At 42.3% G+C, this 13,133-nt stretch overlaps 1 protein-coding gene across 1 annotated transcript in view; it reads right to left on the bottom strand.

Annotated features, from left to right (window-relative positions):
- Positions 1-13,133, bottom strand: part of LOC149312630 (protein FAM107B) — a 63,223-nt gene that overhangs the window by 48,996 nt on the left and 1,094 nt on the right. The gene's annotated exons all lie outside the window — the stretch shown is intronic.

The raw sequence follows: 13,133 nt of genomic DNA, 5'->3' as shown, positions 1-13,133 counted from the left end.
TGTCTCACAAACACTACAGTTCCCAGAATTCCCTAGCATTGGGCCAGGGCAGATAAAGCGGTCTCAAAGTGGATTATTTCTGCAGTCTGTTTTGGACCTTGATAGTCTCAGTCACATATCCCACCAAAATCAAGACTGAAATGGGTCCAGATCATCATCATCATCTAGAAGTGACTGGAATTGCAATGCAACCAAATTTTCAATCATCTATTTATTGGACATTTGTCTATTATTAGTTAGAACTATTGGATCCAGGAAGATTTGTTAATATAGGACTTATCATTGGGGGGTATTAAAGCAAGAGCCAACAACATCCTTCTTCAATGAGGCATGAATCACATATCTAAACTATGACATCAGTCTCATCTTAGTTGATGAAAATAACCTAGGTAGGGCTAAACCCCTCCAATCTAAACACCCTATCTAGGTTTTTGCAACTTGGCCTACCCCAAAGTAGAGACAAAGTCAAGGAGAATCTAAGCAACTGCAGCCAACTGTTTGCACTTACTGTTCCAGCTTCCCCTCTCCCTTGTTACATAGTGAAGAAAAGCATAGCCAGCCAATTCTTCATGGATGCAATGATAGCAGAGAAGCAGTCTTTCTCTATTGCTCTCATCCAACATGACCACAGCCCACATAGGATCCAATTTATCCTAAGATTTCTCCACTACTACAGCCATTGCCCCAGATCCTTGTTATATCAAAGAGCTAGCCCAGCTATACCAGCAGGGAGAGGGTATGCAGAACTGGAGTGTCAACTGCCAGGTGCCTGACTCATGAGATAAGAAATTCCAGAAGCTCTGTGAGGAAACCACCCAGATCTATCAAGTACCACACTCTAAAGCCTATACTGGGAGCCAGTCCAGACCTAAAAAGAGATTAGCTTTGTACAAGAGATATCACAAAGGAAGTAGTTTCCCACCCCCTCAATCATGACTCTGAGGATGTGCAAGGAAAGAGGGTCCAATCTATAAAGGCAGGGGCTTCTGATATGAGTACAGGTGAACAGAGATAACAAAACAAAGGTTACCAAGGAGGAATCAAGATTCTGCTGCAAAGTTACCAGAAAGCAAGATCAGTCCAGTCTACGAAATCTCATGCTGCCAACATCTTTCTTTAGTTAGTCTCAAAGGTGCTACAAGATCTCTCTACATACTGTATAAACCTTTATGAATGCACAATTACAGCCCTTTACAGAGCAACAAGGGGAAAGGAAATATAAGGATATTTGCAAAACCACATGAATATACAAACTAGCTAGCTTTTGTATTCAGTTCTCCCAATTGCAAAGAAAGTACACAAATCTTAAAATGTCATTGCTCTTCAGGATTTCCTGCTCAAGCTCAAACTAGTACAGAAGCCATTAGAAGTCACTAGCAGCTACAGCCTCTTGTGAGTTCTATCAGCTCTGTAGGACATGTATCATGTTTCCTAATCATCAGATGACTCTTGGAAGAGATTATCTTTATACTTGGGTGCCTAGGGAAATGATGCTAATAGTTTTAAAACCTGACAGCCTACATATCACTGCCACCATTCCAAGTAGTGGTTGGCATGCACCCATGCTTAAAAAAATGGGAGCTGGTGAATGTTGCAAGAGGTTAAACCTTGACAAAGGCTGTTAGCTTGGTTCACTAGCAAGGACCTACTATTCTCCTATACACATTCTTCTTCCCACCCCTTCTCTTTCAAGTTCTCAGGAAAGCAATATCTAGAAACAGACTACACAACAACACTATAACAACCTAGTTATGGTTACCCAAAACCCTAGTTATAGTTTTTGTAAAACGAAATTTGCTTAAATACTACTGCTTTTGCGTAACTAATTCCTGATATTCTCAGGCAACATGAGGGAATTTGTCCCTAAGCCTGATCAAATGTGACAGCTGTTACCAAAACTTTGTCTTGCTTAACACCCAATGCTACCTTCTTACACCAAAACCCCCCCAAAACCAAGTGAGGCTCTTCCACAGGCATAGACTACAGGAAAATAATACAAGTATAAGGCCTGGCTTAGTACCGGGTACTCCAAACACAATTTACTTGTAGAAGTGAAAGGAGTGCAGATGCTGAGAGAATGGTCCATTATAATGAGGGGAATGCAGTCAACATGGCAAAGGGAAGCAGGTTCTGAACTTATGAATGCCTTCCTGCCACCTCAGTGCTACACAGAGAATATTATGTAGAACAGCTCAGTTGGAACATTTAGTTGTATGCATCATCTCCAGTATAAGGAAAATCACATGTACAGGGAATTATCATAATGACTGATTGCTTGACATAGATGAACAAGTTGGAATGAACTAAGTTAGTGAGTAAGGATTCATTGATGATGTTTTGTTCTGAGTAATGGCTTAAAAACAAAAAACAAAGGCACATTTCTAATATACAGTATTGTATGTGATCTGTGAACCTCTCCTAATCTACAATTTGTTTGGATGTTTCTTCTCTGTTCAGTATATTCAACCCAAAATATCTGTACACAAGTTTATGCAATATACGTACAAATACCACATTCTGTGAGCTCTGTACCACATGTGATCAACTGAATGAAGTGAACACTTATAATTCCCTTTTCAATAATGTGATTTTATTATTTTCAGTAGGACAAAGAACAGTGAGCAAATATGAGGTCATATTAATATTATATAGGAAGGGCACTGTAAGAAAGTATCATTCATGTCATTTACCAAAACCAAAAACTCTAATTGGAAGAATTGTGCCAGTCAACAGTAGAATTCAATTGTGACATACAGAAAAGAATCCATGTATATTACCCAAATTCAGCTGGTACATAATGATAGCAATACATGAAATCAGTGTTATTAGCAAAACAAAAAAGCTAGTATTCAACAAGGTGACAAACCTGCCTCAGGGCTGTACCACTCTAGGCTGCAGCTGGGGCCTCACATGGCACAATGTTGTTCCAGACAATACAGAGTATCCACCAGATATAACACAAGTATGTTAAGAGATAGATGTTCCCAAAACTCCTTCCTCCCACTCACACACCCAATGCTTAGCTTCTCTACATGCAAGGGCTTTTTTGTTTGGTCAATCATTCCCTCCTGTGCACTTAAACCTCCCTGGGCGCTTTCCAAATTGGCTAATTATAATGCTACCAATCAAAAGCACTGTGCAACTATGCATTGTTGCTTTCCTCCCCTTTTTGAAAGGAAAAGGCAGAATATGCAATGGGCAAATACAGGAGGATTCAATGACATCTACACCTGCACCTCCAAAACCCCATTTCTGAAGCAGGCTAATTGCAGTATAAAATCTTTAACAGAAAACACTCCTTATTTCAAGGCCAGCCATACACTAAGGATCAGTTTTGCTTCCTCCTGACCACAGCCAGCTGACTCAGTAAGCATGGCAGCAACTTTGGGGCAACTTGAAGACACTGACAGTAACATCTGGATGGCTTTTTTACTTTGTTGTTTTGCAGACGGAGGCTGAAACAGTGTTAGTGAACAAAAACATGCCCCAGAAGCAGTTTCAGGATGAAAAGGTTTTCTTCTGGAGAGGGTTGGAAGTGCAATGTCACAAAGGACCTCATGCTGGAAGAAAGGTGGGATATAAATGAAATAAATAAGGGCCACATAGTTCTTACTCCTGTCTTTACTGTATCCCTGTGCAGATGAAATTTCCAGGTTTAATGGTGTAACTCAGTGTTACACTACAAATGTGAGTCTCAGGTTCCAGCTGCAACTGCTCTAATTTGAATGTCTGCAACCCTCTCCACCCCCATTTCATCTTAAAACCTCAACCATACAGGCTTCACAATGTCAACTTCAGGTCAGCCTCCCCAGCCCCAAAACGGCTTGCTTGATGAAGAGATTGGAAGATTTCAAAAGCCTGCACACATTTTGTAAACTCTAGCTGGCCTAATAAAGATACTACCTTCACATGGATTTTGTTTTTAGCATGGCTACTGGTCTAATACAATTTAAAAATACAGCCTGTAGAATCGGTATGTAGAGAAATCTTGTAGCACATCTGAGACTAACAGAAAGAAAAAAGTTGGCAGCATGAGGTTTCATATGCTCTTTGCATCCTCAGATGCATTTGGACTTTGTCTGATACAGGCCTGTTACAGATTGCCAAAATAAAGCTGCTTCGGGTCTCTTTGGAGATATGCTATTTAAATGATGCATGGGTCCTAAGAGTCCGGAGGGCACGCCAAAGCCACACTCCATTCCTAAGCACTGGAGTGCAGCTTTGGTGCAGCTTCCGGATTCTTAGGACCCATGCATCATTTAAATAGCATATCTCCAAAAAGACCCGAAGCAGCTTTATTTTGGCAGTCTGTAACCTTTGAAATAGTTATCCTGATGTGTTCACAGAGGCAAGCAAGCATACTGGGGAGTCCAAAATGCCTGGGCAGAGAATAGATTGTCCTTTCATTATGGAGTATATCACATGGAGCTTTTGGGTGGTTTTGTAGCTCAGTTCCAGCTCACTTCTGAAGTGATTGCACTTCCAACGATGCAGTTTCATGCCATAAAGGGACTGTTTTATCAGACGCCATTGATTTCTATGGGAGCTCCTTGCGAATTGCTTCAGCAGTGTTTCTGAAGTCACCCCTCATTTTGGTAAAAACGGGAAAAAGTGGCTTCAGAGAATTCGCTTCCAGGCTGCCTTCGATTGCACTGCGATTTGTTCTGGTGTAGAAAAGCACTCCGATGCCACCCCCCTTGGCCCCTGCGTCCTGCTCCGTCATTCCCCTCCTCCTTCATGCCATCTCCTCCTCTCTGCCAACCAGCCGATCCCATCATCCCCTGCGTCCCCTGCATCCTCCTAGACCCCCATCTTCCACCAATCCCCTCCTTCCACCAATCAGATCATCCCCTGCCTTCTCCTAGACCCCGATCTGCTCCACTCTTTCACCCTGACACCTAACCTATCATCCCCTGACTGCTCCTGCATCCCCATCTCACCCCCTGTGCCACCTAACCCATCATCCCCTGACTGCTCCTGCATCCTGATCCTGGCTCCAGAGACCCCCAGCGACCTATCCCACCATCCCCTGCATCCTGATCCTGGCCCCAGGGACCCCCAGTGACCTATCCCATCATCCCCTGCCTTCTCCTGCATCCTGATCGTGGCTCCAGGGACCCCCAGTGACCTATCCCATCATCCCTTGCCTTCTCCTAGACCCCGATGAAGGATGACAGCTAAGGAGGAGGCAGGAAAGGAGGGCAGTGTCCAGAGCCCTACTGAGCATGTGCAAGGGGGCCGATTCGAATCGTTGAACCCTCACAGTATGCTCTGGTGTGGTAATACAATGTGCACTCACTCCCCTTTGCTTGAGTTTGCATCACGTGACTTGCTTGGAATCGAACTGACTTCTCTTCCCCTTCACTTCGGAAGGACAACAGAAAGGCAACCAGGTGTGGAAAAACATGACGTTTTAACATCAATCCGAATTGCTAGAGAGGAGTGACTCTGGATCTGGTGTGGAAAAACATCACGCTTTGGACTGCTAGAACAGGAGTGACTGTGAAGCTGAGCTGCAACCCTCCCCATGTGTGATAAGGTCCTATAATAGTGTTCGAAAAGCTGCTTTTACTTTTCCCTGTAGGAATTATGGCAACCATTACTCTATATGAGAAAATGTTTCACACACTGAGACACTCTTAGTTCGTTGCTGGATCCTCAGATAAAAGCTGCTCCTATTGATATATACTCCCATGATAAGGTTTTCTTTGCAAAAAAAATGTTGAAAACAGGTTGCAACATGCACAAAGTTTGGCTTCTTAAGTACATTTCTATTTGTCAAACCACTTTATATTTGTACTGATCCATTCTGGGCCATGGGAAGCAAGGAACTAGAAACAGCTCTACAGTCGGGCAGAGTTAGGCAGCCACTTTGGGCAAAAGACTTTTGGGTGTCATGAAAGGATAAGCAACTTATTTGCGGTTTAATTTGTTGCTATTGTGATTTTATTGCCAGGGATTCTGCTTGTGGGATTTTCTGCCTCATGTGCCAAAATAATTTGGCTGGCTATTATGTAGCTTGACTTAAATGACTGAGCACCACTTGCTGCTTTGCCTGAAGCAGGAAAAAAAAACACCTTGGACCAGACTCTTGAAAGGAACAGACAATGATTCATACAAGTTTAGTGAAGTTCATTCTTAACATCCTAAAACTGCTTCCTTCTAGAAAGGAAAGTTTGTAAATGCAGGTCTCTGTTTAAAATGGGAACATACCTATATAGTAGAGCAACAACCTCACAGAGCAACCTCTCAGAGCAGAAAATGGTATTGACTACTAGAGTATATGACTTTTTTCTGCTTCTTGCCATTATTTGAGGTAAATGTTTTTGAAGGGATTGGATGCATACATACAGCTCTCTGGTAAAATCCAAACTAAGATCAGATGCATGACTAACATTATAGTAATATGCATACTTTGTGGAAGTTCCCAAATTACAACTTCCAGTAAAAAGGAGATCTGGTATCAGGGGTGGGGAAAACAGCTTTCTGCATGAATGCTGCTGCTGTGACAGCTTATTAAACTAGACCAGAAGGGGAGGGGTATCTTATGTCCATTCATTCAACGTTTTGCTGTTGTTGTTGTTGTTGTTGTATGTCTCCAGATAATTTTTTGACTTATGGCAACCCTAAGGTGAATCTATCATAGGGTTTTCTTCAAAGGGGAATTGTCATTGCCATACTGTGAGGCTGAGACAGTGTGACTTGCCCAATTTCACCCAGTGGGTTTTTATACTCCAGCAAGGAATCAAACCCTGATATCCTGAGTTGAAGTCAAATGCTCACACCACTACTGCTGCCTTCTCATTCAACACTATCAACAACAAAATTCAGCTTCTAGAATCCCTGACCTGTAAAACATGCAGGTCACCCCAGTATATGGTCCCTTCTGCAGTCACTATTTCCCATCAAGCTATTTTCAGATTATTATTTTTTTAAAAAAAATGGCTTCCACAGACACTTCAGGCTTGACCTGTTCTAAGAAGCACCCATCTTTTTGGCTGTACCCAGTATCCTCAACACTCTTCTCCTGCACCACATCTCAAATGAGTCGATTTTCTTTCTGTCAGCTTTCTTCACTGTCCAGCTCTCACATCTGTACATGGTGATGAGGAATACTATGGCTTGGATGATTCTAACTTTAGTGCTCAATTATATATCTTTGCTCTTTAAGATCTTGTCTAGTTCTTTACTAGCTGCCCTCTTCATTCCTAGCCTCCTTGTTTCTTGTCTGCAGTCTCCGTTCTGACCAGTGTTTAATCCAACATACGAGAATCCTTTTAACTATTTCAATTTCTTCACTATTTACATTGAATGTATGTAGATCGTCCACGGCCATTATTTTTGGCTGGATTAACCAGTCATCTGACAGCATAAGGCTTATTCAACATGTTTATGTACTGCAACCGCCATGTTCTGGCTAGCAAACACTCATGCTTCCCAATCAGGCTTTGAGTACAACTGGAATGTTCTTGTTTCTAAACAAACCAGTTTGGTACATGAAAGGGTGGGTGCATATTTACCTGCATTGATTTGTTCTAGCAGTCAAGTCTTTATCTGCTTTGAGTTCCATGAGAATATAAACTGCTAAAATTAGTCTAGTCAAACTCCACACTGAACAGCCAGTTCTGATTTGGCTTTTCCTCCATTACACAATTGCATCTTTTTCAGCTTGCTGCTGGATCACTATTAGCTTCACAGTACTGGTATATGGTTGAGTACGTATGTGTGTGTGTATGCATGCATGCATGCTTGCAAAAGTATTCACGTTCAACCCTTTAACACCTACGTCCCCTTTCAGCATGCAAAGTGCAATGGAACAGAAAGGAAGTAGAAGGCTATTACAGTATAATTTGTTGTTGTTTTGCCTTTAAGTTGTTTCTGACTTATGAAAACCTATAAAGGGTTTTCTTGGCAAGATATGTTCAGAAGAGGTTTGCCACTGCTCTCCTCTTAGGCTGAGAGAGTGTGACTTGCCCAAGGTCACTCAGTGGGTTTCCATGGTCAAGTGGGGATTTGAACCCTGCTCTCCCAGAGTCCTAGTCCGACACTCACACGACTATACCATGCTAGCTCTCAAGCTAAGATACAATCCTACTCCTATCAAATTCAACATCAAGACATCTAACAACTTTAATGCAAAAAGATTCTGTCACCAACAAAAAAGGAAGTGGTGCAGATGCTCTTGTCTGCATGTGGCAACCTTGCCACATTCACTCTGTGGTAAAGGCAACTTGCTGAGCTCCAAATTCCAGTCCTAACCACAATGTTGTTTAAAATGGTGATCTTCTAGCATAACTTTCAAGCAGACATCATGTTTAGGTGAACCTCTGCTGATATTTAATGTCAAAGAACAGTTAGTGTAACACAAGAACTTGACTGAAGGAGGCGCAAAGTCAAAGTACTGGTTCAGCTCTAAAACTTGGGGGAACATTTGGGCCCTTCACCTCTATGCTTAAATCTATCTAACAAGGGTTGTTACAAGATTAAACATGACCTCATGCAAGGCACTCAAAGTTCAATGGCTAAAAGAAGGATTGCCCAATTGCTAGTTTGCAAGGGACTTGATTTCATTTCTAAGGCACCTCCCTCCCTCTACCTCTGAGCATCCTTGTTGCTCTGGCTGTATGAGGTACACTGTATCCGGCTCTGTAAGACAACACTGCTCTTTGACTTCTCTGCCAAGTGTTAGACACCTTATATGCATGATGCTAAAAATAAAAACATTGCAGACGAAATACACCTTTCCCCAGGTCATCCAAGCTATCCCTACTGCAATTATATTAAACAATAAAGTTGTGATAGGCTCTCACTTCAGACAATATTAGATTGTCACATGCAGGGATTTTCATAAAATGCTGAGTCTGCTGTTTAATTAAAAGCATTTAGCACTGTAATTATCAAGTTTTTAATAATAATAATAATAATAATAATAATAATAATAAAAGCTCATTTGTTAGTGTGGGCAAAGATCTCTACAATTAGTGACTCCTAAAGCTGTAAATATTTGAGACAGACCAGAGTTAACCACTGTTTTTCCAGTGGTTCCAATTTTAAAAGGGGGGGGGGGAACTAGAAGTAGAAGAAAATAAGACGCAGAGCTGAAATGTTATAAGAAGTTGTAAGGAGAGAGGATGAGAACATTTAGAAGGCCTGATCAGATGTATGCCCTGAGCAATTCAACATTTTAATCTACGTACAACTCCTGAACTTCAAAAAAAAAAAAAAGTACAGGAGTTTCATCAAGGTTGCTTAATAAGTGCAACACACGCTGTAATTCATTTCCCTCTGTGAACCAACTTCCTCTATCAACCTCTGTTTGCACTTAAAAAACAAATAAACTCCCAGATATAAAGGTGGACTGGCAACAGTCGCATACTAGAATATCTGATTCTGGCTGTGATCACCAGGCACCACCAATAACATGCAAGGCCTTAAGATAAAATAGACCCAGGGAACATAGTCCAACTTAAGCAAATCATCCCCGTTTTTGCAATTCGTTGATATACCCTGGAAACAAAATAATCCTTCTTCCAAAGTTTTTTAAAATTATGAAAGGCACCATATCCATCTGATCTTGGGAGCTAATAAAGGTCAACCCTGGTTAGTACTTGGATGGGACTGTCAACAAATACTAGACAGTGTATAGGCTATACTTCAGAGGAAGGAACTGGCAAAACCACCTCTGAGTCTTCACTGCCTAAGGAAACCTATGACATTCATGGGGGCATCATAGGTTGACAGGCAACTTGAAGGTGCACACGCATACATAGTTTACAGAATAGAAATAATTATTTTGGGATTATTTGAAGGGACATATAAAATACTCACAATAATATAACATATCACCTGCTGCACTTTTTAAAGCATGCTTTTTTGGAGGGATGATAAAGAACTGTAATACTATAAATGGTACAGAGAATCTTTTTCTTACTCTCAGTGGGCTGATAAGCACTATGTTCAGAAATAGTAAAAAGTAGAATGGCCTCAATAGATGAAAGGTGACTAGTTCATGGGAATCACTGCCACAAGATGTGATTATTTCATACCACTTTGTAAAGCAGATGAGAACAGCTCTGAGCAGTAGCTCTGAATCTTTAACTCTCTAAATGTTTTGGACTTCCCAGAATCCCTAATTATTGGCTTGCTGGTTGGGGATTCTGGGCCCTGAAGACCAAAACATGTGAAGGACCAAAGGCTGACAATCACTGCCAGAGGATAAGCCTATACACTTCAGTAGATAAATACAGAGGTCGCTCCACATTCACTAGGGTTAAGGGTGAAGGACCCCCCATGAATATGGAAAGACCACAAATAAAAAACATTATTCATTTTCCCTCACACTACACCTCTCTAGGAATTTCCAGGTCCTCCAGTGCAACTCTATGGTCAACATCTGCCAGAGGTTGATCATAGAATCATGCTGGAGGACCTACAAATGCCTAGAGAAGTGTTTTCTCTAGGAATGTCTAGGTTCTCCAGCACGACTCTATGGTCAACTTCTGCCAGAGTTGTGCTGGAAGACCTAGAGATTCCTAGAAAGAACATATTAATCAAAACTGAAAATAATCAAATCCGTAAAAGTCAAAGCCACAAATGTGATGTGGAGGGCGAACTGCATAGCTGCAAAGTTCAATGCAATACCATCTAGCTCAGGGGTAGGCAACCTGCGGCCTGCGGGCCGGATGCGGCCCGGCAAGGCCTTGGGACCGGCCCCAGCCTGGTCCTGCCGCCAATTGCCACCGGGGCCTTTGGGAGGCAATTGTCTAAAGAAGCCTCAGAAACATGCATTTATATTAACATTTTTTTAAAAATCAGCAAATTTTTTCACGTGTCCTCCATTTTTTTTTTAAAAAGTGTCTTCTATTTGAAAATTTTGTCCTACATTTTTTCTGGTTTATTTATATATTTAATTTTTTAAAAAATTATTTAATTATTTATTTCTTGGCTTCGGCCCCCCAGTTATCTGAGGGACAGCAACCCGGCCCCCGGCTCAAAAAGGTTGCCTACCCCTGATCTAGCTGAACCAAACAGGGAAAACCTACTCAGGTTGTGTGCTGGGTTCCTGGAGACAGTCAGCCAATGTTCTGGAAACAGAATATGGAAGTAGATGAATCAATCTAGCAAGGAAATTCTTATTTACTAATGACTGATAACACTTCCAATAGCTGAAGGACTTTGGATCCAGACTATCCCAGATAAGATATGCAGGACATTAGTTATATTTGAAGCAGAGATAGGCAACTTATGGCCTTCTGTAATGGCTGGCTTATACTGGCTGGAGCTGATGAAAGCTGCAAGCCAGCAACATCTGGGGTGCAAGTTGCTCACTCCAAATTGAAAGACTTAATATTCTTCTGGTACAGAACCCTGCATACAATAAGAGGAAAATACTGTAAGTTTTTACATGGTAACTAACAAGTATAAGAAGCTAGTGGTAGTATGATTTGGGGCCTGAATAGACAGGCCAAAATAAAGCTGCTTTGGTCACTTTGGAGGTATGCTCTTTAAATGATGCATGCATCCTAAGAGGCAGGAAGCCATGCCAAAGCCATGCTTTGGTGCAACTTCTGACGTCTTAAGATGCCTGTGTCATTTAAACAGCATACCTCCAAAGTGACCCGAAGCAGCTTTATTTTGGCCTGTCTGTTTGGGCCCTTGGTGTATTAAAATACATAGCTGTAAGAGAGCTAGTATGGTTTAGTGATTTGAATGCTTGACTAGAGCTCTGTAAGACCAGGGTTCAAATCCCCACTCAACCAAGGAAACTCCCTGGGTGATCGTCAGCAAATCATGCTCTCTCAGCCTAAGAAGACAACGCTAAAACTTCTTTGCTAAGAAAACCCTATCACAGTGCTGCCATACGATGGAGTTGGTTTGAAGGCACCAAAATGACAAAATTGTTCATGGCCCAAGAAAATCCAAGCAGCTCGGAGGTGAAGCCGCCAAGCCCAAGGGGCCTCTTTCTGATTCTCCTGACATTTGGCTCTACGAAACTTCCCCTAAGTTTCCATAAAAGTTTGCAGCAAAAACACAGCTGCACTGAGGTCCTCCAAAGGAAGAGCCGCAAATGCCTGAAGCAGCCAGACGTCTTTGCAACGCTGCTTCAAGCATCCCATACCATAGTGTGGCGCACCATATGCTGAACATATGTCGTCCCTTTAGATTGATGGCATGCCATAAAACAATATAGCGAAACACTTCTGAACTGAGGATCATAGACATATTTGGACTCCAAATGAAGTATCAAAGGATTTGTTGGGCGGCGGAGTGGGGGGATTTTGTACTAAACGTCAACCCAGAGCCCTTGACGCATTGCTTTTCCTTCTTATTTTTTAACACAGTCATCCAACTTTCAGAATGGGTCAGAAAGAGAGAGAGAATGAAAGCAATGCAACAGCAGAACAGAACAAATGCTGACTAACTGAAGCAAGGCAGGAGATAAATCACTGTGCGTTTACTATGCCAACACTGGAGAAGGGGCACCTACCTATATAGCACAATGCCCTGGCTCCACATGGCTGTGCCAAGTGCTACCCATTGAAGGGCAAAAGCAAGCAAGGCAGACAAAGGCAAGCAATGCGCACACAGCCAACAGACACCAAAGACCCATCCCTAGGTGCACCCAGGTCCCCTGCCAGTTGTTCTCTTTCGTTTCCTTGTGTGGGAAGGCAAGTTCCAAGGCAGAGCCACACAAAGTTGGAAACCAGAGGACAGAACTTTGGGAAATCATGCCATCAGCCAGATGGATGGGACCCTGGAGGCTTTAAGAGTTTGGAGCATTGCTTTTTCTTCCTTTCTTTGAGGGACTTGGAAGCCAAAAGCAGGGAGGAGGCAAGAAAGCCTTTCCCTCTCTCCCCTTTGCCTCCCAGTGACTTCTCTCTCTCTTTCTCTCCTGTCCCCCATTTCCAGCATGTTCAGCCCAATGGGAGCTCTCTCCATTGCATCCCCCCCCCTTTCTTTCCCTTCTTATTCTTTGTGTTGACAACATCCCAAGCAAACTGCTCCCAGCCTCAGGGAAAGGCAGGGGCAAGAAAAGGAAAAGCCAAGGAAGAAGCCTGGCTAAGGAAACCCCACCAGAAGTGGGAAAGGACACACAACCCAGACACAAATGCACAATGGCATGGAAGAGAAGC

The sequence above is a fragment of the Sceloporus occidentalis genome, unplaced genomic scaffold (assembly GCF_023333645.1).
Source record: "Sceloporus occidentalis isolate IW3139 unplaced genomic scaffold, rSceOcc1.0.p SCAF_5, whole genome shotgun sequence".
Lineage (NCBI taxonomy): Eukaryota > Metazoa > Chordata > Lepidosauria > Squamata > Phrynosomatidae > Sceloporus > Sceloporus occidentalis.
This window is presented reverse-complemented; position numbering and strand designations above follow the sequence as displayed.